This window comes from Rhipicephalus microplus, chromosome 2 (assembly GCF_043290135.1).
Source record: "Rhipicephalus microplus isolate Deutch F79 chromosome 2, USDA_Rmic, whole genome shotgun sequence".
Lineage (NCBI taxonomy): Eukaryota > Metazoa > Arthropoda > Arachnida > Ixodida > Ixodidae > Rhipicephalus > Rhipicephalus microplus.
The window spans coordinates 274,891,361-274,918,734 of NC_134701.1; the positions used below are offsets into that span (position 1 = coordinate 274,891,361).

A 27,374-nucleotide genomic window follows, 5' to 3' on the forward strand; every position below is an offset into this window, starting at 1 on the left:
GACACCTGCCATATGTGACATCATTCCAATTTTATAACATCTCGCATTTTTCATCATCAACTACAAGTGCCGCCGTCTAGTTTATAACATCTTGCATCTTTTATCATCAAATACAAGTACCGCCATCTAGTGAACACTGCAAGAACTAAACGAGAGGTGGCTACATACAAGGGACGCTACCGCCATCTAGTGAACACTGCAAGAACTAAGCGAGAGGTGGCTACATACAGGGGACGCACAGCCCACGCCCTAAGAAGCTTCGCCCCTAAAAAAAAAAAAGACCGTTTGCGGCTATGTGCACGCGCAAGAACAAGAAAATAATAGAAGTCAACTCCTCCTCGTAGTTCGCCTGGCGTGAAGAACGAAGCTTCCTGTGAGGTCTTGTGCCGCAGAGTGGGAGGACCAGTCGCGTCTCTCGAAGAAAACGTCCATTTTTTTTTTCTGCTGCATTCGGCGTGTTCATTTCTACGAGGCGACGCGCATTACAGAATCCGCGCACGCCTCTCTCCTGAAGCCTGCAGTTCCAGCGAAACTCCCCATCACCTCGCCCGGTGATGACCACGCGAAGACCCGCGTGGCTTGTTAATCGTTTTATCCCGCATATATCCCCCTCCTCGTATAACTGCCTCTCCGCATTCGCTGTGAATGAACATTGCGTGTCTTTTGTCGTTGTTTTATTCTATATATATATATATATATATATATATATATATATATATATATATATATATATATATATATATATATATATATATATATATATATATATATATGGACGGATTTTCGCCTCCACCTCTACACCTCGTCTTCTTTTTCGGAATGGTGCTCCGCCGGTTGGTAGAAGTTTCCAAGCTTCTCTGAATTTCGTGCCTATATCTCCGCTTTTGCGCAACAACAAAGCGCGGTGTTGTTAATGTTATTATACCGCCTCCTGTCGTGATGCTTCTAGCCTCTATATTCTTTATTCTCGGTCTCCGCTCCACTTTTGGGCCACTTGTGATCGAAACGGGGGCGCCAGGCGAGTCGCATTCTTCTTTGTTTCATCCTTTTGCACTTACCCCCCTTTTTTTAGTTCTCTTTGTCGGAAACGTAGAAGGGCTGCACTTGTGGGGCGCCTCATTTTCGTTTGGGCGGATTGACGTCGCCAGCTTGCGATTCGCGCGTGAGCTGTGTCTATTTCGGTGCACGTAAACAACAGAAATGTTGTAAGCTCGTATACGTTGCATGCGTGCGTATTATCCAGTTTCTCACTCGACAATATTATGGTTTGCTTTGGTTTACTCCTTGACGGGTAAGTCCTACTCTAAGAAAAAAAAGTCATTTGACTGTGTGTGTGTGTGTGTGTGTGTGTGTGTGTGTGTGTGCGTGTGTGCGCGTGCGTGTGTGCGTGTGTGTGTGTGCGTGTGCGCGCTAACCTGGCAATATCACTGTCTTTAAAAATTACACTTTACCTCTCTTTAGAGATCCGTATATACTCTCGTAGGATAGTGATGGTAGCACCCCAAAAGAGAGTTTACGCAAACTCATTAAAGAGAGTCTTAATCAATTCGGGACACACCAAAGAGAGTAGCACGTACTCCCCCCCCCCCCCCCCCACCAAGTGTATAGGCGACGTTGCGGCTCATACCTTCTTTTCTCTTGTAAGATTATTCAGGACTATAGCCGATTAAAAATGCCTGGAGAAGAAGGAGGAAATAAATGTGCTGTGGTTCTTGCGACTGCTGCAGTACTCGACTGGATCGCAATTCGTGATCCAACCGTTGCAGAGGGCGCGCTTCGACATTACGGATGTCGTGTTCTGACGGTGCTTGCAACGCGCGACTCGTCTTTTTCTGTGCAGCTTCTCGCATCTGTTTTGTCCGTCGCGTTGTTTTGCTCCTCTCCGCTCTGCGAAAATCCGGCAGCTGTGCCGTATAACGCTGTTCAATGAAGAATAAAGCGAGTCGTACCATTCGGTACGGGTGTACCGAGAGAATCGAAAAATAGCGTGTTTACCAAAAGCTGCGAGAGTATAAGCTGGCTCGATCGCATTTGTAGGACACAAGTGGCCGCGGTGAATCACGCCCCGCTTCATTAGTCACTTGTGTATACGCGGATTCGCTGCAGCCCTTATCAGATTCGCAGATGCGATACATGCCGAAGCCGTGCCCTACGTAACGCTTGTATATACACACGGCGTGCTGTAGCGTGCGTAAGATGGCCTGCCGGATTTCTCCTCGAGAAGTTTGACGTCTATATAGTACAGCCTCAGTTTTCGCGGTCTCTCGCGAGGGCAATTCCAACGCGTTGAAATGTGGTGGGGCGCGTGTGTGCAGACCTTGATGAAATGCGCATCCCCAGCTGCCCCTTCACCAAGAGTCGCTTAGAGCGTACATATACAACGGGTCACACAGCCTGTTCCGGGATGTGAAAAAAAAATTACGGCCGATTTCTCTCGCTGAGCCGGAAAGGGCGGAGCTCGCTCTCATCGTACAACGCATTTATTTGTTTAAAGGGGGCAGCAAAAAAGCAAAAAAAAAAACCCGATAATTCTCGTACTAGCAAAGCACTCTTTCACAATATCGAGATCGGCAAGCTTGCCGCGAGGAGACGTTTAGTAAGTTATAGGGGTACGTGCAAAAAAAAAAAACGAAAAAACAGAAAAAGATAAAAAATGGGTGGCCCTGTCATGGACCTCGAAATTTCGGCAGTAAACGCCGTGCCGTCATATAGTTTGGCGGCGCCTACTGGGTCTTCCATAGTTACTAATTAGCAAAAAACGAAGTATTGTCCTCGTAGAGGGCCAAGTTTCAACAAATTCGTTCGGCAAGTCCTCCAAAGTACGAAAAAATATACTTTGAAATCCGTGACGCCATGCGCAGAAAGAAGTGGCGGCGGCGGCGGCGGCGAAATTTGAGATTTTGTCCTTGGTTCTTTTCTGTAGTAACAAAACTACGATAGCGAAATTAGCGAAGTTAGTCATGATAACGCGATTTGTCAATATAATCATTTCGTATGTTTCACTTGAGCGTCGCTTAACGTTCTTTCATTTCTGATGCGAGCGTTCAGGTTTTCAGTCATTCGACGCGGAACGAACAACACTGGGAGGACAGAATTGAAATTGAGCTGGACTGCAAGTGTATCGCATTGTCCACTCGTATATGTCTGCCTGCACTGGACATTGTGAGTGCCCGAGAGCGAGGTTATCGTGTAGTCGCAGTCTGGACACCTCTTTATCGGCCTTCTTATATGGATATAAGTATGATTTATACATTGCGCCGTTCGTCGCTATCGTTTGAATCGAGGATACGGCAACGCTGCACATTGAACCGCAGTTTAACACTGACTCCATGGTTAAAAAGGTTACAAAAATAGGAAGCAGAGTTTTACTGCGCGCGAGCTGACGTTGACATTCCTCTACTTTAAAACTAAAGAGAAAAATATGTTTGAGCTTCCCGTTATTCAATTGTTTTGCAAGGTTTAAAAAAAATTCTTACGGTGAAAAAAAAACAAACAAAGCTCTTTGAGCCTATGGAAAAGCCTCATAACGAAACACGTGTAGCAGCGCCCCCTTGTGATTTCAGCCCCGGCTATTCGGGGCGTAATTCATTCTCTCCCGCCCGCTTTGGCTAATGCTTTCATGGCTTATTAAACTGTATTTTTAAAATAGTCACAGTGAAATCAGCGAGATTCAAAGCCTTCTACGGACGTACAACGACCTGTGAGATATGAACGAATTTCGCAAAGTCCTCGATGCAGTATACCAATGTATATGCACATATCGGGCGCTTTCGTTTGGGTAAATATTTAAAAATATACACTGACCTAATTATGTATTTCGTTCGTAGAGATATTACCGCGAAATGGACGCTATAATATCAAACCTCATCATCATCAAACCTCATCATCATCTTTGCGATATGAAGCGTTGTTCGCTCTGTACGCCCTCTCTTGTATAGGCCTGAAAAGGCCCACAGTATTGAATAAATAAATAAATAATAAATAAATAAACCACTAGACTGTAGTGTGACGCCTTTCGTCTATACACAGTTCTGAATGACCTCCCTTGCCTTTCCCTCAAGTTTCTTCCCTCTCATCTATGACTGGGGCTAGTTGGTACAGTTCCATTGCAGATTAAAGCAGCGCAAAGAGCAAAGCCGAAATCTGACGGACACAAGCGCAAGCGTCTTCCCTTATCGTGGCGTCGAGATCGCAGCGAACCCGCGTCACGTGGACATCACGAAGGGGTCACGTGCACCACCGCGCGCGGCTCGTACTTTTGACAGAGACGTGCGCTTGCTTTATCCGCGTGACTGCGGCTCTTGATTCGGCGCAGGTGCATATGACAGGGCCGCGACGTATAGCGTTGTTTTCGAGCCCTTTCCTCGTTTCAAGGGCAGCGGCCGAGTTGGGCCGAAGGACCGTCTACTATAAAGCTTTCGCTTCTGCGCGGTGCTCGCCTTTCTTTGCATTTGAGCCGACGCATGCTGGTCAGACAACAAGGAACGTCCACAGACGATGTTTATAAGAAATAACTTGCTGTTATGATTTGATAATAGGGGCACCCAAATTTGAGCACACGGGCCTACAGCGTTTTCGCCTCCATCGAAAATAGATAGGCCATATAGGGACCTCTTGGGCCCGCTTTCGGGAAGGTTGCTCTGCATTCTGCATACATGTGATGCAGTCCGGTAATGTGGATCAGTAAATAAACAGATAGAGTAGCAAAGTCCGTTGCAAGCACGCGAAGCCGTTGTGGGAGTGTGACTGGAAGTAAGGGGTAGTGGTACATGTAACCCTCCGAGCCACTGCGGCGGGTTTAATGACGGACGCTGTTGCTATGCGACACTGCCGGATTCTCGGAAAGCATCACTCGGCCGCAACCTCCCAGCGTTATTTTCACGGCTCATAAGCTTTAGTGAAACATACTGTCGCGATCACGCTGCGCTACGCAACAATGGCATCATACATCAGAGACAAAAGGCGGCGATAACAGAACAGGTAAAGGTGGACACATTCAAAAGGCTATATATGGGTTACGGAGCGTAATTCGCTAAACTGGTAACCCGTAATAATGAATTTGGGATTCATGGAGAAATCAGCAACGGTACGATTCTCAATTAAAAATCATACGATCGATTCTTTGTGCATTTGAGTGAGACGACTCAGAGGCGAAATTACATTTTATTATTGTTTCTTCACAACCGATGTATAGTCTTCCCCGCCCACTGCTTTCAGGATTTAGTGTTGCTTTACATTGCCTTCTAGATCAGATCCATTGAAAAAAAAAAAAACCTTTTCCACCTCACGTGGTTTTGCTTCGCATCCGGTATCGCCCCACCTATAGGGCCAAGCGATCGCGTGACGTCACGTTTCGTGAAGTACTAGTAGTAGTGTCGTCGTGATTACGCCGCGCATATTGGCGAGCGTCATCGTGACGTCATTGGCCTGCCATTTTAAACTCATTCGGCGTCTCGTTTTTTTTTTTTTTTTTTTTTTGAAAGCTGTGCGAGAAAAGCCGGCCCGCTCTCTTGACGCGGGTCCGAAGGCAACCACTTCCTATAACGGGATGCAGCAGAAACACTGCGGCGACTGAACAGAGACTCCTCTCGCTTCAGACACGCCGAGTGGAGGTTTACTGCTCTGCTGAACTTAATCCCAGAACTTTATTTCTTGCTTTCTTAACATGGCGGCGGGGCCCGGCCATAAATTTCGGCACGGTGCACTTTCACTCTCAACCCACTCTTTCCGCCCTGCCCTCATCTCTGTCTGTCTGTGTCTGTCTGTCTGTCTGTCTGTCTGTCTATCTGTCTGTGTCTGTCTGTCTGTGTCTATCTGTCTGTGTCTGTCTGTCTGTGTCTGTCTGTCTGTGTCTGTCTGTGTCTATCTGTCTGTGTCTGTCTGTCTGTCTGTCTGTGTCTATCTGTCTGTGTCTGTCTGTGTCTGTCTGTCTGTCTGTGTCTGTCTGTGTCTGTCTGTCTGTCTGTCTGTCTGTGTCTGTCTGTCTGTCTGTGTCTGTCTGTCTGTGTCTGTCTGTCTGTCTGTGTCTGTCTGTCTGTCTGTCTGTCTCTGTCTGTCTGTCTGTCTGTCTATGTCTGTCTGTCTGTCTATGTCTGTCTGTCTGTGTCTGTCTGTCTGTGTCTGTCTGTCTGTCTGTCTGTGTCTGTCTGTCTGTCTCTCTCTCTCTCTCTCTGTGTGTGTGCGCGTGCGTGCGTGCGTGTGTGCGCGTGCGTGCGTGCGTGCGTGCGTGTGCGTGTGCGTGTGTGTGTGTGCGTTTAAGCTTGCCCGCACTTTTACGTCGGCAGTTTAGACGTGCCGCTTCGGATGTGGAGACCCCAAATTAATCGCCGCTCCAGATCTGCGTAGGGCAAAGCGCCAAGCGAGCGTGCGTGCGGCGGAGGGCCCGGCCCGCACAAAAGTGGATCGCGCAGTGCAACGAAGCTCGGTCGCGCAGCACTGCTTGCTGTGTAGTATAAGAAAGTAGGCAGCGCCACACGTGCGTATATACAACAGGGACCGGGCTAAAAATTGCGGAGCAAGCAGGCGAACACGAGGTGGTTTCATTAAACGAAGCGTGTGTTTTTGGTGGCGCACCGCAGCCGCGCGCCGCCGGAAGAACGGAAGTCGAAAGACGAACGCAGCTGGAGACACGTCCCTTCGAAAAGACCGGAAGTGCGTTTCGTAAAGAGCACTCGGTGGGGGGAAAATTAAATAAATATATATATATATATATATATATATATATATATATATATATATATATATATATATATATATATATATGTGTGTACAAAATTAAAGACGACCTTAACTGTGACTCAGCCAATGTGGTATACAAAATTCGCTGCGAGGTGTGCAAACAGGAATATATTGGACACACGGAAACCGCGTTCCGTTTGCGTTTCAACAACCACAGGGCACACGTAAAGGGCCTCCCCAATTTGCCGTTCTCCAAACATATCAATCTTCCTGGTCACTCTTTCGAACGCGTAAGTGTCATACTCCTACAATCCGGCTTCCAGAACACACGGGAGCGCGAACAGCGGGAGTCATACTTTATAAAGAAATTCAGATCACTTACCCACGGAATCAACGAGAGCCCTGGGCGACTGACGTGTCTCCGCGACGTTTCGTGAAACACAGAAATTGAATTACTCAATTAATTTATTTATACATACGTGAAGTCGCACACGCAAGTTAGTCAATATAGCGAAACTAAACGAATTCGATGCTACGTAAACCGAACGGATTGTGTTAGTATTATTAAACTTTACTTTCATTTCTGAGTACTTTTTAGTATTATTTATTTTTATATATTTTCATCCTTTACAAGAATACCCATTTATTTATTTTCAGTATGACTGGTTGTACATTTTTCTGCAAGAGAGGGCAGGTGGAGGGAGGGGGAGAGGGCACATTAGCTTTCCAACGTGGCCATTATATTCCGAAAACTGGAGCGGGTCGTATGCTTCTTGTGTGTGTGTGTGTGTGTGGCCCGATGCCACGGGCCAGCCGCCGAACCACGTGAATTTAAACTCGATCCATGTGTGAGATGCGAGTAAGCGGCAACATGTTCCACATTTTTCCGTTTTTCTTGGTCGCCTCCGCTGGCGGCGCGTCTTACCTATACGCAGCAACAATGCCAGAATTACCCGCTCGTTTCCGGCGGCTCTCCGTCGCTCCTTTCTAGTTCCTCTCCTTCTTCTGCTTCTTGTTGTCTGTTGCTACCTCGTTCGCCCGCTTGTCTTTTTCTCTCTCTCTTTTTTGGAGGGTCTTTAAACTGTGAGGGTGACCCTCTGCTACGGGAACTTGTATCATTTCACTTACATCCTCCGAAGAAGGCTGGTCCACCAGCCGAAACTGTTAGGATTAAATAAATATTTTATTGTTTTGTTTCCTATACTGCACTATTCTCGAAGTTTATAACTTTTATTACGGTAGCCGGAAGAAACTCTGATCATCTATTTCATCTATATATATATATATATATATATATATATATATATATATATATATATATATATATATATATATATATATATATATATATATATATATATATATATATATATATATATATATATATATATATATATATATATATATATATATATATTAAGGAAAAAGATACTGCGCGGAGGGCACATGGAAACTAGGATAAAAACCAAGAAAGTTGACGGGTCACGTGCTCTAATTTGTCCACTTTGTACGAGTCTGCTGCGCTCCAGATTAACGCATCAAAGGACTATACGTATAAAAATATCCGAGAAAACAATCAGGAGCGCGCATGAAGGTCGGGCTCTCGCCTACTTTTCTAAAATATCTTTTCCAAGTTTGCGCTATTACGTGATTGATTGATTGATTGATTGATTGATATGTGGGGTTTAACGTCCCAAAACCACCATTTGATTATGAGGACAGACGCCGTAGTGGAGGGCTGCGGAAGCTTCAACCACCTGGTGTTCTTTAAAGTGCACCCAAATCTGAGCACACGGGCCTACAACATTTCCGCCTCCATCGGAAATGCAGCCGCCGCAGGCGGGATTCGAACCCGCGACCTGCGGGTCAGCAGCCGAGTACCTTAGCCACTAGACCACCGCGGCGGGGCATTTGATTATGAGAGACGCCGTAGTGGAGGGCTCCGGAAATTTCGACCACCTGGGGTTCTTTAACGTGCACCTAAATCTGAGCACACGGGCCTACAACATTTCCGCCTCCATCGGAAATGCAGCCGCCGAAGCCGGGATACGAACCCGCGACCAGCGGGTCAGCAGCCGACTACCTTAGCCACTGGACCACCGTGGCGGGGCCGCTAATACGTGTGCCATTGATGTTAACCAACTCGCCCAACAGCGAGCCTTGCTCAGATAAACACACAGCGTGCTATAGTTATAGGTACTGACGCGATAAGTTTACAGTTGCCGTTCCTTTTGCGTCAAATAAAAAGGTAAAGCCGTCAAGAGCGTACACATATAGTGTACACTATAAGCGCGAGTGCACTCTGAACAAGCAGTTACAGTGCGCTTTTGAAAGCTATAGTTTCGGTTTCTGCTGTGTACCCTGACATCGCAATACGGTATGAGCTCTTGCAAGATATTGCGACGTTGCCACTGGATACAGTGGCTCCGTTGGTGACGCACAAGCGGCTATATTTTGAATCTGACGCATAAGTAGCCATTCTGGAAGTTTGAGTGCCTGACGTCATCATAACTATAGCCAGACTAATGCTGGAAGTCTCCGCAATTCGTACTATAACCCGAGTTCGTCAAGCAAGTGTCGATTTCAGTATACGTGCGACACGAGGAAGTTGACTAATGTCAAATTGAAAATATCCTACCAGCATTTACCGGGCCTCGCACTTCGCGAGAGCCGTCTCTGTACACAGTAAACACGCCTTTGATTGATTGATTGATTGATTGATCGATTGACTGATTGATATGTGGGCTTTAAGGTCCCAAAACCACCACATGATTATGAGAGACGCCCTAGTGGAGGGCTCCAGAAATTTCGACCACCTGGGGTTCTTTAACGTGCACGCAAATTGGAGCACACGGGCCTACAACATTTCCGCCTCCAGCCGGGATTCGATCCCGCGACCTGCGGGTCAGCAGCCGAGTACCTCAGCCACTAGACCACCGCGGCGGGGCGTTGAAGAATGGTGTCAGTACGTATTTAAACGCTACAAGACGGCGGAGACATGGGACAAAAATGAGCATTCCATCGACTGTCTATAAATGCCTGAAATTTACATAATCAGATGTTAAAATTCTAAAGACACAGTTTAAGATAAGTACAAGTTTAAGAACAAATTAGTCTGTTTTAGATACATTACCCGTAATCACAACGTAATTCGTGACCTATATAGTTATTGTAAAAGTAGTCATGCCATTTCTCTTCGTTAAAAGAACTCAACAACCCGCTCAAATTGCATAGATAATTATGCAAATAAGCAATCCTAAAAAAAGTTCGAAAAATATTTCGGAATTCCTGTCGATACGCAATAGGCACGCATGACACGGCTTTCAGCGAAGCAATCGTGTGTAGCAATGCTTTTCACACAGAAGTGGTACAACGGACCTTAAGGTAACACGAATGTTCAATTTGCCGTATATAAGCTCAGTGTTCGTGGTCCCTGCCTTGCCAAAACAGCGCACGGAAACGGTAAAGTGAAGTCGCGTCTCCAAATGAGGACAGCTGTGTCGCAAATGTTTAAGAGGTGCACACAAGCATCAGGACATAGAACCGTATAGTCGCGACTGAAGTGCGCGCTGTATGTACAGTTATCAGGGACACACAAGCTCTATAAACGACGAATGCACTTATCCAGTAGCGCAGGTGCGTATATCTATAGCATGATAGCGAAGAGTCGTGCCAGAACCGGTCGGTTCTTCGCACTGTCAATACAGACCCGCAAGGCAGTTATAGCGCACAGTCGTATACACACGGGAGAAAGCATTTCCCATCCCATATAAACTGGGTACATACACACGCGTGGGGGAAACGGGCACGCAATCACGGAAGCGGCCCGCCAGGCGGCAGTATCAGCGCAGACTATCGCGAGTGCTGCAGCAGAACAGTAGCAGCAGCTGCCTTCGAAAAGAAAGTGAAAACAAGGGACCGGCCAAAGCAGGGCGGGGAAGCGATTCCCACGGCGAGGTAATAAAACCCTGCACCTGCAGACACGAGTTCCGGCGATCCAATCGACGTAGGCCTTATCGCGGGGTATCGGTCTACTATAGCGTATACAGCTGGCGCAATCGAAAAAATTACGTGGAACAACGGACGAGGCAGCTGATCCCACGAACCGTCGTCCCGTCAATATCCGAGAGGAAACAAATTGGACAACGGTAGTGCACCTATATAATCAAGACGAAAAGGATAGCAGTGTATACTATATACGTCGCGTTTGTATATGCCGAAAAGGTGACGGTTGCTGTTTGTGACCCATGCAGGGGCACTGCAGGTAAAACACAAAGAGATCTCCCTTTGATGCATTCGATAAAGACTCAAAGGCCCATTTCCTTTTTTTTTCTTCTTAGTGTATACCTATTGGTCCTCCATATAGCAACCCTTCCGAAGGCTTTCTGCACTTAACGTGATTTTACACCTGGTTATAGCATTGCCTCCGTGATCCCACCTTCGGCCAAAAGGCGACGTCACCATCGTCCCGTGACGGCACGTTATGTGACGCTATGATGTCACAATGACTCCGTCATGACGTCACAAGTTTCTACGATCTTTCACGCCATGTGATGACGCCATCACGCTATTATTATTATTATTATTATTATTATTATTATTATTATTATTATTATTATTATTATTATTATTATTATTATTATTATTATTATTATTATTATTATTATTTTGCTCACTCGTGCGGAACAGTCGGTCAATTTTCGCGTTTGATGAGGCATCTGTAAAGTCTTCCCCTTATCAGTGAAACGAAACGCAACGAAACGAAGTATAGGAATTAAACAGAGCGATCACAAGCGATTCACGTGATTGGTCGCAATCGATGAGAGCGCGTACACAAACAAGCCTGACAGCGTCAGAGAGGGCGCTCGCGTTTATATCTCGTTAGACTACTGTATATGCTACCTTTAGGTAGAAAGGTAGCATATACAGTAACTCTATATCTCGTTATATACATCAGCATGCCCCTGCTTCAGCAGACAATTTTGCTTGTCCTGTGCGGCCTCAGGACTGCATCTGCAACGACGCTGACTGGACTGATCGAGTGACTGAAGGAAATACAGAAAAATCAAAGGTAAATCTTGTCGCTGAAATGAACAAAGAGAGGCCTGGACTACGATTCCGTTTTGAAAAGGTGGCCGGACTCTGAACAAGCCTGATGAATATGAAAGAACAGTTGTCATGTGTGTTATTAATATTCTCCGATGCATGAGCTTGTACATGCGCTCGAGTATTTTTCACAGGATTAGTTAAAAACCGATCCAACATTTACAGTGATATAGCGAATCAAGTGCACATTTTTTATCAAATATTTGTAACTCTCTGGATTACGTATATAAGTTTTTGTGCTTTGTCAGCTCTGGCTCCCACTCCGGACCGCAACAGGCAATCACTAGCTCAGTCCGTGCTTTCGTGTGGCGTTTCGGGGGATCCATAAGTCAGCCCCTGCAGGGTGCCCCACGAATGTATCCCGCTCACGGGTCTTTACAGATGGAACAACATGGCAAATTTCTAACACCTTCTCTCACCACACACAGTGGTGGTTATAATAGGGTGCTGAACTGGTGACCCGTATAGGTCGCGGGTACGAATCCCGGCTGCGTCGGCCGCATTTCCATGTATATAGGAAAAGTGCTAGACACTCGTGTGCTTATTAGATTTAGGCGCACTTTAAATAACCCCAAATGGCCGAAATCTCAGGATAGAGAGAGAGATGGGTTTATTTACAGAAAGGCGGAAAGGTCGGCCTGAGCGATAGCTTGCTCTAGCCTGCTACTCTACACTGGGGGAGGGGAAAGGAGAGAAGAAAGACTAGTGGATGACGATGGTGAGATAGAGAGGTGAGTATGTACAATTCTTTCGAGCCGAGACAAATTTTACAGCCACGCGTATAGTCCAGTTGCTTCCAAAAAGGCTATAACCGCTCTTATGACCACAATCGCAATCTCTCATAATGTCTATCATAATGATATCGTGGTTCTCGGACGTAGAACCACGATTATTATTATTACAGAAAACGGTCCACTGCGGTCACCGAGCGTGCGATGCTATACCTTCAAACACAATCCCCACGACAGACCAACGGTGCGAACAAGGCAAGCTCTAGTGAAAGACTGCGTGTTCGTCAATAATTAAATATGCACGCCGTAGCACCCGCAGCAGGTGCATGCTAGAAACCCAGACGGTCACGTGCACCCCACCCTCGATGAAAATTACCTCTCTCTACCTCAGCGGTCACTAAACCACGAAAGACATTCTCCAGCGTTTCTATCCACGCTTATTTCTCCGCAACTTGGCCGCTACTAACGCCGTCGCGTCCATCACTGAGTGTGTTGAACCGTGCACGTGCTATACTTACTGCGCTGTCGTCATTTTGACCGCGGTCGTCGGGTCACGAGCGGCGAGCAAAGGTGCGCAAAAAACGAAAGGTCGCTCTGCATACGAACTATCTCCGCATGCGCACTCATGTGTACACGCGCGCTTTCACGAGCAAGCTGCATGGCTTTTCCTGTGCGCCTTGCGATTATTTCGCTACTTAAGTGAAATTGGCGAGAACTCTCGAGTCGCTATCACAGGCGCTAAAGACTCGTTATATATACGTTTTTTTTTTTTTTTAGGAAAGCGCCAACATCAATTCGCTCCTTATTGTCGCAAATATTCTACGAGGAGAGAGTGTGAATAGGAATAACGGCAGGGCAGAGCACGCCCTTCAAATGTGGAACCATTATATAAACAAAGAAAATAAAAACGAGAATGACCGAGGCTTCGTTTCTGATATGTAAGAGGCGGTGGCACCACTGTGGTTATAGACATAAAAGAAATTGTCTATTTTAAAAAAGGCGTACAGGTGAATAGGTCAGATACACTATAATTGCTCGCACAGTCGAACGTGTGTACCGTAAGCGCTGCTTCACAACTCATGGTAAAAGAAGGCAACACGGCGATTTCAGCGCGTCAGCGAAACCACAGATTTTCGAAACGCCTCCTGGGCTGTTCTGGAGTGCTCATTACTGTATTCAAGAACCAGCGATCACTGGCAACATTTGCGGAGTACTCCTGCGTACAAAACATCACCCACCGAAGACTCACGGGCGACACTGAATTTTTCATTACGTCAATAATCGTTGATCGCATTCGGCGAAGTACATGTGCGAATGGGGCTTCGAATACCTCCTTCCATAAACTTGTTTAGCATGCGTTTTCAAAGCACGCTCGTCCAATTTTTGTTTCATTGAGACGTACTGTATACAGAACCGGAAAGTTTTCTTTTGGTTGACCCTCCTGCCTTTCACCTAACTTCTCTCTATTAACGCTCCACATTTGGGAGCCAGCAACGAATAAAAATGGAATAAGGATCAGCAAGGATAAGGAGAGTCATCACAAACAGCGGCGGAATCAAGAGGATACACAGAGAGCTTCCACTCCACTGTCTGAGACTGCTGCCGCCTCATCAGGCGAGGATCGAACCCAGGGACCTCGTGCTCGGCCGCGAAATACGCACCTAAAAGACAGCTGACAGACAAGGATGCGTAACGAAGAAAGTGAAAGACATACGGCTGATATTCTGTATCTCTTGTTCGCTATTACTCTCCCAATACGCGATCGCGCCACCACCTTTCTCTGCTGACCAGATGGTTTTTTTTTTCCTAAAAAAAAGGAGAAAAAGAGATAAAGAGAGAGAAAGGGGAAAAAGAGAAAGCGTGTACAAAGTGGCGCGAGTGCGGAGTCCCTCTCACACCGTCGGTTTCCGGCCGACCTCTTTCGAGAAGCTCCCTCCATTTCTGCCGGCCGATTGGATTTCAAGGAGAGACAGAGCATTGACATTCCGGTCACTGCGGAGGCCGCCGCCACACTGGCCTAAAGTAATACGAAACAAAAAAAAAGTATAGCAAGAAAGCGACGCAGCCACTTTATCGCGCGAGTCGCTCTGGCCACGTCGACGCGCAAAGCGATATACACCGCTCTGCACGAACCAAAAAAGAGAGTTCTATAGAATTGGAAGCGAGGCGCAAAAGTAAGCAGATGCCGTACTGCCCTGCATACGAAAGGGGATTTAAGAGAGCTGGACCGCGTTACGAAAGCCTCAGGCGCGAAGACTTGTCGGCACGAAACTAAAATGTTTCTGTTTTGACGAAACGTGACAATCGGGGCTTATATAAGAAGGCGGTCACGCACCTATACCTACACTCGCATACACGTGCGCCTTGTGTGTACACCCTCTTGTGGAGCTTGAGATGAAAAGTCTCAAAACGCCGACAGGTACGCAAGACTTGAGAACAAATGGGTTCGTAGGTCCGAACCGTGCATCGCTTGTCGCGAGACCGGACAACAATAGAAGTCTTCGGTTTGTCCCAAACGTGTGGCTACAAAACTATCGGCCTGTCGTAATATTGCCGCAGGCCATCACGAAAGAAACAAACCGAAAATAAAATCAATGACGTTTATTGAATGCGCATTTCTAATGCGCCGATTGGATCCGCATACCTTACAAAAAACGCGGCAGAAAACTCAAAGCGATGGAGGCGTGCCGACTGTGCTTCTGTATAGTCGCTTGGCAGAATGGTAGTTTCGGCAACGAAGCTTACTTTTAATTGAAGTCAGCGCCTTTGTTAATTCTGCCCTACAATAATAATATCTGGGGATTCAGGTCCCAAAAACCATGACATTATTAAGAGAGCTCGCCGCGGTGGAGGCTTCCGGAAATTTCGACCACCTGGCGTCTTCTTCAACGTGCCCGCACAGGACCTCTATCATCCATTTCCCGCCCGTCGAAATGCCGGGAGCGAACCCGCGACCATCTACGAATCAGCAGCAGAGCGCCATAACCACTGCTCCACCGTGGCGGACTTTGTTCTGCCCTCTCCTTTGTCCTCTTTCAATTGGCGATGGCGCAAATATATCATTTTTTTTTTGTTGTTGTTGTTGTCGTAGTTGTTGCTCGCTATAGCTGTTAATTCGCCATCTTGGCTGCGACTGCTTTCCCGCAGAGAATGTACTGGCGGCCCCTGTGCATTCCCTTTCGTTCTACCGAAACATTCCTACCCCCCCGAGACAACTCGCCGGCATAGAACGACACACTGTAAGTAGGCCACCCTGATGTCGTAACGCATGTAGCCGTTGAGGCGAGTCGTACTTATATATATATATATATATATATATAGAAAGAAACCTCATTTGCATAACAAGACCCCGCCCCACGCCACGCAAGCTGCTGCTGCTCCAGCATCGCGCTCACATGCGCGCTGCATTCCCAAGGTCAGACATATCTACTGAAACGTTCCGTATGCGATGTCCAAGAATTCCGCATGTTTCCGTAAGAATCTTACAGAAATATATAAAAAATATGTAGAAAATATACGGAATACATATGTATTTCGTATGGAAACATATGGAATTACTGAACTCACATACGGAACGTTTCAGTATATCTATATATTTGTGGCTATAAAACCTATACAGCTAGCGGCATAGCGACAGAAATAAACGAACACGTGAACGTGCTGCAAGACAATGCGTAATGCGAAGCACGGTTTCAAGGAGTTTGAGAAAACTCTTGGACGAGTCTGCGAACCAGACTGCGGAACCGTAAAAAACAAACCGATAGAAAATCAATGACGTTTATTCAATGCCCATTACTATTGCGCGGCTCCTCTATCTTACGAAAAATGCGGTCAACAACTCAATCACTCAAACAGACATGCAGTAAAATGCCGATGCAGCATGTAATGTGCCGATTTATGCACCGTGACGATGTAACTGCAGTCGTGTAATACGCCCATAGATAACGATGGGCTTCACTATAGCGACATGTTGAATTTGGTCAGACGTTGTGCACATCAAAGCGCATGCACAAAACTTCGCTCTCGCGAAACTTATCTCCACACACTCACGACATTTCGCCGGCATCCCCTGCACACAGTCCCCGCACAGCTTCATAACAAGGCGTACTACACAAACCAACGGCAAAAAAAAGAAAGGATAACCGAGAAAGCAATGATATAGGGCGGCAAGGCGCCTAACGAGCTGCGACACTTAGGCGAGACGTGGCTTAAGAAAAAAAAAAAGACGAGGAAAAGCAATCTTCGAGACAAAGGAAAAGAAACGAACCACAAAGAAAGCTAGAGAGAAAGAAAAAAAAAAGGGGGGGGGGCGTCAAGATTTAAAGAGGCAAGCCAATGCCGCAACCTTGGATATATAGCCCTTCGCCACGCAAGCCAGTACACACACGCACCTAACCAACTTCTCGTACAGTACACGTCGACATTACGCACAAAACGGCTTTCCTGGCTTTTTTTCTCTTTCTCTCTCTTTCCCAGAACGTCTTTCTTCTGCTCCCGTATTCACCACCATCCTCCATGTTGCCCGCAGGCCGCAATCGCAGGTGCGCCACAGTGCGGATCAGCTAATCATGCGTCAGATCATGCGCCGCTGCGCCCCCACACGGCGCTTACAGCGCCGTACGCGTTGCACCGGCCTTGTAACCGTTATATCGGCGGCGGCGGCTGCGCTATAGCTTAATTTCCACGCAGCCAGCGGGAAAACTTTTCAGCCACCTCCGATAAAGGGAAAGGGAGAACTATGCAGAAAGCGACGAAACACGCCGCGACGGGCTGGCTCACTATACGGCCCAACAGTTATACGAGGGTACACGTCCGTATTCATTTTTGTATATTTTTTGTTTATTATATTTCTTTTAGCATCTAGTTCTTGTGCATTGTCTCCTTGAAAAACTGAAAATATAGACGTCTTTTTTTTTTTTTTAACGGATGGGTATCGCCGTCGCCATATCTTTGTGTAGCCTTGCCGTTCTCAAGCTTTGAATCAACAGTGCTACGTTAGCCCCATATGCATTAAGACAAGTTAGTGAAGCGCATTCGGCTTTTCTCTATACCTTACTTACTGATGTTAATTGCGATACGCAACAATAAGAACAATACATGTGTATACCAACCCAGAATGGAACAGCCTATGCGCCTCGCGTAAAATCGTCATACGACGGTATATACATGAAACGCCCCCGAGCGCGGGAATTCGAGCAACGCCACAGCTGCCCCCACGAAATCGTCATGGCGTCGTCCCCATAATAGAGGACCCAAAAGCACAGGGGGCCACAGCATTCTACGTGTCTCAGCGATGAACGGAAAAACGGAGCCGCGATGAACGATGTGTATACTGAAGGAACGGACCCGAGCCAGAAATTAAAGCGGGTCTACTTCCCTATATAATAAAAGCCGTATGGGGGACAAAGAATGGGTAAAAGTACATGCTTCGAGGAATGCAGAAACGCTGTTAATAATACACGATATAATTGCGAACCCCGTTATCATACTGCAATTCATAAAATCGAATAAAACGTCGTGAAATTTGAGCGAGCGTCCTATATGAGGGAGACTAGAGCTGGCCGATCCAACTATTCAGAAGATTATACGGCGTCATGACAAAAGAAGCAAAAGAAACAGAAAATCGGAACAGACAACATGAAGAAGACAGGGCAAGACGCCTGCACGTGTCACGCTTTTAGAGATGTGCTCACGCACAGGCACACTATATACAAGTGTTTTATAACGGCACATCGTACTCCCCAAATCACAACGCAAACGAAGCACGCTCGAATCTTCGCGAGATCGACGTAAGTGATCTTCGAGGTACGCATCCTGCAGAATTTCGGAAAATAGTGGCTCCATCACTGACCTGAGACTGGTTAGCTTGTGACGCATGCGCATCGCGTGACTACACAAGTTCGATTACCCACGCAAAGCTCTGCGCAGCCTTCCCTATAGAATCATCTGTTAGTCTTGATTTTTTTTTGTTGTTCATATAACACTGTAATCATGGAGGAAGTTTTACAAGAGTGCATGCCCTCCGTGTTTTATCATGACGCATCCGCAATATCATCCTGTATATGTGTATGTGTGCGCGTGTGTGTAGAGAGGGAGGAGGGGGGGGGGGGGTTGCAGTACTCTGTGGTGAATTAAAGCACGCCGCCAGCAGCGGTCGAGAGTAGTTCTAAAAAGGCACGGCCGCTGACTAAATTCATGCGGCGAACGCCGAGCGGTCCATGAAGCGGACGCCGCCTCATTACGATTCCGCACGTGTCGCGACGCGCAGACTCCCACAAGTTGTGAAGCCCGCTCTTATTCGCAAAACTGCCATTCCCAGAAAACCGGCGGGTATACGTACACGCACTGTCGACGCAATCGAATGAGGCAGCGCGGACACGAGAAAATACGCGACAATAAAATAAACTCAATGATGACGCTCAATTGCCCGCGATTCCTTTCTTTCGTTTCGACAAGACGGTAAACTGTTCCGATTCGTTGCATAGGCCCAGTGCGATCGCTTCGGCGAACGCGAATACAGGGTTATCAACATTCATGCATGAAAGACAACGCTCAAACTCGCCACCGGTGAAACGACGAATGTAGCGAAAGGTGCAATTTCGAAACAGCTCGCCCGACGACAAGCTCCTCGTGTGCAATGCTCTGAGCCAATGCCGTAACCGTTTCGTCATAGAACGAGAGTTCTGAATGTAGACTGTAATAATCAAAATCGAACGTTCCCATTCGCTGTACTTTGCACATCTGCGTATGCTATATACCATATGAGATCACAACTGATTGATAGTGCTTTTAAGAGTGCAGTAAAAAGATTAGAAATTCCTATACTCCCCTCGCGTAAGTTCACGAGTATACAAGCTCAAATGCATACGCTCGCTGTAATAGCCTGTCAACTCAATTCAGCAGTTATTGATAATGACACATATGCGCAGCCCCGCCGCGGTGGTCTAGTGGCTAAGGTACTCGGCTGCTGACCCGCAGGTCGCGGGTTCGATTCCCGGCTGCGGCGGCTGCATTTCCGATGGAGGCGGAAATGTTGGAGGCCCGTGTACTCAGATTTGGGTGCACGTTAAAGAACCCCAGGAGGTCGAAATTTCCGGAGCCCTTCACTACGGCGTCTCTCATAATCAAATGGTGGTTTTGGGACGTTAAACCCCACAAATCAATCAACACATATGCGCAAGTTGGAAGTGTTTGCAGGAAGTGGCAAGAAACGTACCAGAAAAAAAATAAGGGTGAAGCCCACTTGAAGAACAAACAATACAATCCAAAATGTGCACCAAAAGAGTAATATATCACGCGCTGACCTATTGCTGGCTCTGTAGTGAGACGCGCCAACATATTACTCTACTGTAGGGCGTATCGCCGCGGTAGTTGCAACACGGTGATCATAGACGACGGGGCTCCAAGCCTGAGCGGTGACACCAGCAAACGTCAAATCTATTTAGAGGATAGCAGCACTTGAAACGGTGTTTTACTCAAGTAATATATTCTCTATGTAGAGGCCGCTTTGCAGTGTTGGTGCCACTCTGCGTACTGACAACGTGTTGCAACTCACATCGGCGGCGACTGTACATAACGGACGGTTCACGACAGCCACGTTATATAGTTTGCGAAAAGCAGGCCACGACAGACTTCCGCATTTCGAAGCTGACTCGCGATGAACACGCCGGAAGGAATTGGCGAACTCATCTATTCAAGCAGACGCAAAGCGGCGCGGACGCTTCAACTGCAGTCCCCTGTATACACACTACGAATGAGAACGCCCCCACCGCCGAAAAGACGGTCGCGCCTCCCGTTGTCCTGCGCGCCCAAGTCACCCGGTCCCAGTGGCGGGCGGCACCGACACATCCGCGCGGCTCGATCGAGCAGGCTTCCAAATACGTCGGCACTCTCTAGAAGACTTTTTCTGAAATAAATGTTTTTTACCACCACCACCACCACCTTCCAAATGGCTATGGGGAGGAGCATATCGCGGGGCAACTGTGCCAGCAAGTGACGCGGTACAGCGGTGTGAGCCCGCGTCTACAACGGGGCCACCCGCATGCGATGTGGTACAGAGCTGCGTGCGTCGCATCGCACCATTTCGCAACGGCCGGCACGGCTATAGCGAAGCCACGACGAGGGAGCCAGTGAACGCCCGCCCCGTCCTTGCGACACGCCAGGGGGCGCCACTAAGCTCACAGACACGGCCCGCGAAACGAGAAAGGAAACCGTTGCACCGCGTCGGTAACACCGGCATATGCCGCCTATAGTAATAACGCGGGGTGTCGTCGTATACGAAGCGCTTACGCCGGGCGCATGCCATGTATGTACCTGGCTACACAGCGGCAGCAGGCTCGTTCTGCCGTAGACGTCGCCGCATCACGTGATCGCTCTCGCTTATCTGCGCTGCCCGGCCCCGCTTATAACCGGCTTTCCTACGCCGATCGACGCCACGTGAGCGCGACGTGGCGCGCGCGCGCGCCGGAGACGTTCGCCGTGCACTCCTTTCCGTCGCGGAGGGCGCGCCGTTCTGCCCTTTTCGAGAGAGAGAGAGAGAGAGAGAGAGAGAGAGAGAGAGAAAGAATCGAGGGCCAGGGCAATGCTTGCGGACCAGTGCAATTGCCTACAGATACCGCGGGGTCACCTGCCTGCCTTCCCGCAGAGTCCGCGAAAGGGCTGAACGAGAATTATCAGTAATAATTTGTTTTTTAATTTTATTGTGGATGCCTATTTACTTCCCTAATCAGTTTAGGCGAAGCTTTCATTTGAGTTTGCGAAGCGTGCGATACTTGTTCATTCTAAACACACAGGGCGTGCAAACACGCACACAAGGAGGAAGTCGGGACACCAAACGCCTGTCTCTTTAGAATGAATACGTACCAACTAACTCAGCAATCTTTTATTCTTAACCAATACTAGCGAGAGTCGTCTACTCGTACCCAATCACCCCCCCCCCCCCAAACCACACACTTATCATAAGTGTGTGCAACGTTATCCATTTGGGGGGACGGGAGAAGAATGATCACAGCAGCTAAATCACTCACTATTCTCGCGATGGGCAAGCCTGAAAGAAAGCAAACTTCGTAACGGAGGCAAAACTGCAAATGAAGCGATTACGTCCTTCTTGCAAGGGCCTGTTTCGCAAGGTCCCCAGATTTCTGGGGATAAAGGTGGAATGTACAACGTTCTTGAAATGCAACATCCCCGGCCGCACTTATCTTCCAGAAACCTGCTGGGTCATAGCCTCGCGGGACGAATCAGACGGCAAAGGCCGGACTTGGTAAATGAATGGTGCAGATTTGGCGCCCCCTTTAGATGAATATTCTCCCCTCCTTCATTCCCTGCCCCTCCCTTCTCTTGCACGTGTCTGTGTTAATCAGCGTCATTGACACAATCTGATAGTCCGACAATATCACCGTAAAACGACGAGCTGCAGAACAATGGCAGAGCAAGATAGAAAAAAAACACCCTTTCAGGAAGACAATGCAGACTGAGCGAACGAACTGGAGATAGGAGGAAATGACAGGAGATATTGCCAGTAGCGGCAGCAGCGTGTCGCGTATCGCAGCAATGCGTGCACGCAATGCAGCTTTACGAGTCGCGGGCTCCCGATCAGAAAGTGTTTCCTGGAAAGGATGACAGCGGCGCTGATAATGGCAATGTATTTCAAGCCGTTCCTACTTACATAATTGCAAAGCCCCCCACTGTATCAACGATATCATAGGCACACACAATCGCTTAGAGATGTACAAGCTGAACCGGCCATATCAACCATATGTTACTATTGCCGACTACGAAGTATGAGCGAGAACGATCATCATCTATCAGAGCACTTGTAACTTACACGTTGCGAAAACACTGGAGGAATGTGAGGGAGACTACTCAGCTAAGGTCTCTCTGTGGACCTTTCGGTAAGACGTGTTTGAAAGAAAAAGCACACAAAACCAGAACAGAGAAGAGGCTTGAGACGCTGTGCCACAGGCCATTTCTGTGTCCTCGTCCTGTGCGGTTTTGTTTTTGCCTTTTTTTTTATCGTGACCATTCAATGCATAGGAGGCGCCGGACTAACTGATACTACTAAGAATCAGTCTGCGAACTTGACAGCCGTTACTTTCGAAATCAGAGGTTCATTCTTTGAAAGTATAAAGAAGGTCCAAGTACCAGTCTGGAATGTTCTACATAAACACAGGTTGACATGCACTGTGAAATCTGGTGTCGGATCTGATTTCTCGTATTTTGGCTACGATGACTCAATACCTCGTGCATCTTGATGCAAATCTCCGACGAGTTGGTACAGAAGCTTCCAAGTGCCGTCACCATCCGTTCGACGTATTCTATCTCTCTCTCTCACTTACTTTTAGTCACCTTTTATTGTTTAACAAGTTTCTTCTTGCGGCCAGAGTGGTGCCTTCGGTGTCCATGGGTGACAGTCCCTTCCTGAGCCACGCATGCGCTCAGTTCCGTAGCTGTATAAGGTCAGACTTCTCACAAAACATGGGACGGTACCTAAAGGTAGCGGAATCTAACAGCGCGTCCCACAAAGTGCGGTGACTTGAACTACAGTATTCACTCGCATACTTTATGAACACCTGTGAGCTGTGCATTGTCGGATTAAAATGACAAATCCATCTCTAAGGTTAGCTAATGTACACAGACATAAACACTGTCCTCGTTCAATCTCAATACCAATAACAAGCACGGTTTTAAGTTGAGGATACGATCACCAAGAACGCCGTATAGTGGAGGGCTCGCGAAATTTCGACGATCAGGCGCTGTTGAAAGAAACTGACAGACTGGCCTCAAGGTGTGATTAGATGGGGGTGGAAGTGAAAGCACCGCGAATTACACGGTGGCAGATGCAAGCACACTTCTCGCGATTTCGGTGATATATGACGTAGCGTAAACTGTATACACTGGCCGAGGTTTCAGCACCTTCGCGTGGCTCATCGAGAGCCGCGCTGCAGTGCGCATGCGCGAGGAGCAGTGACGTCACACGGCGCGAAGGTGGCGCCATGTGACGTCACTTGGAAACTCCGAGCGACGTGTCAGGGGGGCTGGCTCTTGACTCGGGTGAGCTATATAGGCGAAGTTTTTGCTTGGGCTAGTTGGTACTCTATTGAACTGTCAAGTAGCGCCAACTTCAGGGACGAGAAACGAGAGAAGCCTACACACGCAAGCGTTAAACTTCCAACTGAAGTTTACTGAAGAAACGCATGGAAAATATATATAGGTAACCACGCGCCTGAGCAGCACCACAAGACCACGACGACGCCCCAAGGTGATAAGCTTCAGCTCAACAGCAGTCACGTGGTTTTGTGGTCGTGAAGCTGCGCACGCGTTTGGTTAGCTATATATTTTTCATGTTTCAGTAAACTTCAGTGGGAAGTTTAGCGCTTGCGTGAGCTCACTCGCTAGTCTGTCCATCCATCCGTCTGCAGCTCACGCTATATATATATATATATATATATATATATATATATATATATATATATATATATATATATATATATATATATATATATATATATATATATCGTGGCACAACCGAGCTAAGCCACAGGTAATTTTTTTAATTGAGTTCAAAAGTGACACACAAACACACAGTGATATAGAGAGAGAATAGAGACGAGACTTGGAGACTTAATGGTGCAGCATAAGGTTGGCTGTACGTATACAGTAGGATGATTTTATGCGCACCTCATAATTAGTGTTCAAAATCGGAGCATGCGCATTATTCATTACCCGCTTTACACAGTGCTACTTACGAAGTAAAAGGAGCTGACGCTGGGGAAGCGGGGCTGCCTTCGCGGCAAACTGCAGGACATGCGTCGAGCCGCGACGCATGCGCGGCACACCGCCAAAGCACAAGCTCCAACCACTGTCGGTCGCGCTGACCTCCCCCTGTTTGCAGAATACATGTTGTGTATTCGGATTCATAGTCGCCGAAGGAAAAATTTCGAATATAAATGTTTTCCGGCGTTTTCCGCGTGATGAGACACACTGACCGCGATCAACTTTCGGGTTGCTCAAAAAAAAAAAGAGAAAGAAAACAGGTACCACGAAAATTTGTCAAACAATTTCGCCCCCCCCCCCCCCCCCAAAGAAAAAAACAACAACAGCATGATTATGAGGGAGACCGTAGTGGAGAACTCCGGGAATTTGGACCATCGGGATTTCTTTAACGCACGCCTAAATCTATAAGCACGCGCGCAACTCACTTATTTCCGCCTCCGTCGAAAATGCGGCAGCCGTAGCCGGGATTCGATTCCGCCAGCGTCGAGTAAAAGTGTGTTGTCGATCCGTGTATAGCGTGCACGGACAGTGTACAGCGCACGCATTCTATAGCACGTCTTCTCCTTTGAAACGCCACTACGACGGCCTGGATCGAAACCGTCGTCGTTCAATCTATACGGTCTTTGAGTGATCTACAATATTTTGTCTTGTCTTGTCTCCTAGGAGATCTTGGCTCATACCCACATGGGGGATTGGCCACACTGTACCTCATAATAGATCATTTTTTTACAACGCTTGCAAAAAATAATAAAGAGAAATTAGATAGGAACAATAATAATGTTCCTTTGAAAAAAACGTGAAAAAATTGCAGAAGAATGCGATAAACCAGAATATATATAAAACAAATTAACAAGAATGAGGAAGGGGGAGAAGGAATTGGATATATCTGGCAGTACCACTAGCAGCGTATCCTTCCGGTTGCCTGAATGAATTTATGTTGCGCTGACAGGATATTTTGTTTTGCCATCGCTTTTTTATCTTCTTTTTTTCTTCATGGCGTCTTCTGATCAGTGTGATCGTTACGCGTGCAAGCACAACCCTCCCCTCATCGGCGGCATGCGCTGTCGCGGTGTTACAGAAATGTGCAACAAGCTGACAGTCGGGAGAGCACAGCGGGTGACGGGAGGCGTCGACAAGTGGCGCGGTTGTCGCCGTCGCAAGCGGCCGCCTCTTGGCGGAGGAGGAGGAGGAGGAGGAAGGCGTCAAGCTTAGCGGCCCCGGGACGAGCATATTTCGCGCGTCGGCAGGGCGCCGTGGTGTTGTTGTCTTTGGCTCGCAGCGGGGCGCGCTGCTGGCAGCTGTTCAAGCGAGGGCGTCTTGCGCTTCAACCGGAGCGTAACGGTGTTCGCAACTAAAAAAAAGAGAAAAAAAAAGCAGGGGAAAAGAAACGAAACGACAGACGAAACGCTCCAAAACGGGAGCGCCGCTCATCCGGACAACCTATGAGCACGTGACATAGCTGGGCAGGAACGAAGACATCCGCACGATGCAAGCGAGCAAATCCCCGGGGAAATCATAACGGAAGCTTCTTTCTGTACGCCAAGTATGCGGCATGGAAAACAATTTTCTGCGGTCACTTCTGCAAGATTACGAATATCCCTTTAGCTTCCCTGTGGGAGACTGTAACATGATTGATTGCTTGCTTCTAGCTTGCTTGCTTGCTTGCTTGATTGATTGATTGATTGAGTGGGTGAATGAGTAGGTGAATGAGAGTGCTTATGGAGTGACTGCTTCATACCCTCGCCGACTGCTCCCGAAGTCTTTCCAGCACGGCAATTCCTACAGTGTCTGTACGTCCGTACTAGTATACGCAGTGTTAATCAAGGATGTTCGAATGACCACACATGTAAGGCGAAGAACACGACGTACACACTCGCTTTTGCCGTAATTCACACGAAACGCACTTACAACACAATAGACGTACAGCGATGTCAGCCTATACACCTGAAATACGTCACGAATGCAGCGTATACGTAGAGGTAGCCCTTCAGTACATCACCATTCGTTCAGAGGTATAGTTCGCGGACGCCAGCGCATTTTGGGGAAGCTTGATGTTATCGACCAATCATAAGATGCCTAAACTTCCGACTTGTATACCCTCGAAAACTCCGTTCTGCATGTGCCCACTGTATATCCCCACGTTAATATTAAATAGGGCTATTGGACTGAATCAGTGGCGGTAGGCTAACGACATTTTGCAGTAAGTCGAGCGCTGACAACTGCCTGCACCTGACGCGACCAAACGTATAGTTTCGGGTTCATCACCGCGCCTTCCCTGCAGCTTGCTCATGTACTGTACAAGGAGGTTAAAGTGATAGTTGCAAGATTTATTTAAGGGGCCCCACAGGTACCGTACATCCTCGACTACGCTCGCCCGTGCAGGAAGTGTTCGGTGTGCGACCCGGCAAAAAGCTATAGAAGGTCAAAGTCCTCCCGAGGCGGGATGACGCAGCTTTGCGAGTTTCCCTTTCACCTCTCCAGAAGCTGCAGCGGCGCGAGAACGACGTGGTGCAACGTCTCGGAACCGGACGCACCCAAGCCTGCGCTCCAGATCAACGTTTATAGATATATATTTATTTATAAACGTTGCTCCAGATCCATACGCTCGGGAGGGATTCTCTGCGGTACGCGAGCAGCCACAATGGCCGCCGCCATCTCGGAGAGCGTGTCGACTGTACACGCATAGAGTTTACTGAAATTAACTATAGGGCACACTCTGGCGCTGCGATCGTGCAGCGACCATGGGAATGATGGGTAGTACACACACTTGCCTAGTCTTCCTACTTGCGGGCGGCGAATCGTACTTGCGGCTTTGTTTATTGCTGCTTACGGTTTCGTTTTGAAAGAAAGAACGAACCCTTTTGAACTTAAGGCCTCGATTCGAAATGGTAAGCCTAAAAGAATAAGGTTGTGAAGCGCAAACGGTGAACATTCGCTAATTCATGTTTTCGTGAAAAAAAAAAAACAACTTCAAGCCACGCGAACACACACGGTGCAAGAAGCAGGACAGAAGTACGAAGTTTAGACAAATGTGTGTACTACCCATCATTCCCATGCTCGCTCAAGCGCCGTGTGTTGCAGCTC

At 47.5% G+C, this 27,374-nt stretch overlaps 1 protein-coding gene and 1 non-coding gene across 2 annotated transcripts in view; both read right to left on the reverse strand.

The window, feature by feature from the left end:
* Positions 1–27,374, reverse strand: part of LOC119178873 (phospholipid-transporting ATPase VA-like) — a 159,348-nt gene that overhangs the window by 115,547 nt on the left and 16,427 nt on the right. The gene's annotated exons all lie outside the window — the stretch shown is intronic.
* On the reverse strand, positions 8,510–8,582 carry TRNAS-GCU (transfer RNA serine (anticodon GCU)). Its single transcript has one exon. It is a non-coding gene; the product is annotated as a tRNA-Ser (tRNA).